The following is a 3,122-nucleotide window of genomic DNA, read 5'->3' on the forward strand; positions in this document are numbered from 1 at the left end:
AAGAAACACATTTGAAACAAACAGACACTAAAACAGAATCTATTATGCTTCAGGTGAGGTTTAAAAAAAAAAAGCCAGGAAAGTAATCATGATCTCAAAGTAAAACTAAAAATGGACCTAATTAAGAGAAATAAGCATGGAAGCTACATTTTGCTAAAATGTATCACAGATAATGAAGTAATTTCAATGCTAAACATATGCACCAAAAGGCAAAGCATACAAATTTTTAAAGGAAAAGTTAAATAAGTTACAAGAGGAAATAGAAAATAAAACTACTAGTGGGAGATTTCAACTTTCCCCTCTCAGATTTGGCCAAATCAGTACTTTTAGGAAAAATTTTAATCTCCAAATGGTTACATTAATAAAACAGAGGGGTGACGTCATCAGCACGCGCCGAATCTGCGATCACCACCTCCATGCTGCACGAGCGCGAGCCGAATGTACTGAAAGCCATGGGGGCCTAGCTGAGGCTGCTGCTGCTGCAGTTCCCCAGGGCGTCTCCCCGGGGCTGTGTCAGCCGCCTAGAGTGGCTGAAGAGCAGCCCTGCCTCGCCTTGGCAGCCGTGGTCATCTAGTGCTGACAGTGATGCCTTACGAGACAGAAGAACACAGATCATGGCTTGAGGACTTCCAAAGCAGAAAGCTATAGAAGGTGTTAAGTCATAGTAGTGGCTTCTGGAAAGGGGGGTGTTGGGAAGTCTACTACAGTAGTGAATCTTGCACTTGCTTTGGGAGCAAATGATTCGTCAAAGGCCATTGGTTTGCTAGATGTGGATGTATTTGGCCCTTCAATTCCAAAGATGATGAATCCTCGAGGAAGTCCAGAATTATTAGAGAGCAACTTAACGAGACCCCTCTTGAATTATGGCATCTCTTGTATGTCTATGGGCTTCCTGGTAGAAGAGACTGCACCAGTTGTTTGGAGAGGGCTTATGGTGATGGTCAGCTATAGAGAAACTGATTAAGCAGATAGACTGTGGTCAGCTGGACTATTTAGTTATTGATATGCCACCAGGAACAGGAGATGTGCAGCTATCTTTCTCTCAGAATATCAGTATTTGGGGGCAGCTAAGTGGCCCAGTGGATAAAGCACCGGTCCTGGATTCAGGAGTACCTGAGTTCAAATCCGGCCTCAGACACTTGACACTTGACACTTACCAGCTGTGTGACCCTGGGCAAGTCACTTAACCCCCATTGCCCCCCCCCCAAAAAAAAAGAATATCCCTATTTCAGAAGCTGTGATTGTCTCAACTCCACAGGACATCACACTAATGGATGCCCACAAAGGAGCTGAGATATTTTGGAAAGTCAATGTTCAAGTTCTGGGTTTCATCCAAAACATGAGTGTTTTCCAGTGTCCAAAATGTAAACATGAAACTCATATTTTTGGAGCTGATGGTGCAAAGAAACTAGGAAAATCCCTTGGTTTTGATGTTTTAGGTTACATTCCAATACATTTTAATATTAGAGAGGCAGCAGATTCAGGCCAACCCATTGTGTTCTCACAACCCCACAGTAATGAGACCAAAGCTTACCTGAGGATAGCAGCTGAAGTTGTGAAAAGATTGCCTCCACCACCTGCATGATATCCCAACAGTTAATACCTGGAAACAGTTACCAAGACAACCTATAGAAATGTATTAATGACCATATTTGTATTTCATAATATTTATAAAGAAATCATCTTTGCACTCTACACATTTGCATTTTCTGGGTTCATCTACAAATAAAGTGTTTATAATAGTAAAAACATAAAATAAAATAAAGAGCAGATCAATGGATTGGGCATGCAACTTTAAAAAAAAACTAGAAAAAGAACAAATTAAAAATCCCCAATTAAGCACCAAATTGGAAATACTGAAAATCAAAGGCAATATTAATAAAATTGGAAGTGAGGGGCAGCTAGGTGGCACAGTGGATAGAGCACCAGCCCTGGAGTCAGGAGTACCTGAGTTCAAATCCGGCCTCAGACACTTAACACTTACTAGCTGTGTGACCCTGGGCAAGTCACTTAACCCCAATTGCCTCACTAAAAAAAAAAAAATTGGAAGTGAGAAAACCATTGAACTAATAAAACTAGGAGCAAGTTTTATGAAAAAGACAATAAAACTGATAAACAGTTTATTCGGTTTTTTTTAAAGAAGAAAATCAAATTACCAGTATGAAAATGAAGGGTGAATTCACTACCAATGAAAATGCAATTAAAGCAATTATTAGGAGTTATTTTGCCCAATTATATACCAATAAATCTGACACTCTAAGTAAAAAGGATGAACATTTACAAAAAATATAAATTTCCCAGATTAACAGAAAAAATACCTAAATAGCCCTATATTGAAAAAAATTAATTGAACAAGTCATAAGTGAGCTCCCTAAGAAAAATTCTCAAGACTAGATGGATTTACAAGTAAATTCTACTAAACACTTAAAGAACAATTAATTCCCATACTATATAAACTATTTTGAAAAAGTAGGCAAAGGAGTCCTACCAAATTCCTTTTACAACACAATACAGGGGCAGCTAGGTGGCTCAGTGGATAGAACCCTGGATTCAGGAGGACCTGAGTTCAAATCCAGCCTTAGACACTTGACACTTACTAGCTGTGTGACCTTGGGTAAATCACTTAACCCCAACTGCCTCACCAAAAAATAAACAAACAAACAAACAACACAATAGAGATACGTCCACCAGGGGGAAAAAAAGAGAAAGAAAATAGACCAATTTCCCCAATGAATATTGATGCAAAAATTTTAATAAAAATACTAGCAAGAAGATTATATCACAAAGATAATAAATATGACTAGGTAGGATATATACAAGGAATACAGGGCTGGTTCAATATCAGTATAATTGACCATACCAATAACAAAACCAACAAAAATTATATGATTATCTCAATAGATGCAGAAAAAGTGTATGACAAGATAAAACACTTATTTCTATTAAAAAAACACACACACACACACCAGAAAGTATAAGAATAAATAGAGCTTTCCTTAAAACGCTAAGTAGTATCTACCTAAAACCATAAGCAAATATCTGTAATGACAATAAGGCTTTCCAATCAGAATGAAGTGAAGTAAGAATGCCCATTATCACCACTGTTATCCAACATTTTTCTA

The 3,122-nt window shown here is 37.9% G+C and overlaps 1 pseudogene; it reads left to right on the forward strand.

The window, feature by feature from the left end:
- The first annotated feature begins 452 nt into the window (after window positions 1-452).
- LOC122747411 lies at window positions 453-1,585 on the forward strand (annotated as a pseudogene).
- The last annotated feature ends 1,537 nt before the right edge of the window (window positions 1,586-3,122 follow it).

The sequence above is a fragment of the Dromiciops gliroides genome, chromosome 3, assembly GCF_019393635.1.
Source record: "Dromiciops gliroides isolate mDroGli1 chromosome 3, mDroGli1.pri, whole genome shotgun sequence".
Lineage (NCBI taxonomy): Eukaryota > Metazoa > Chordata > Mammalia > Microbiotheria > Microbiotheriidae > Dromiciops > Dromiciops gliroides.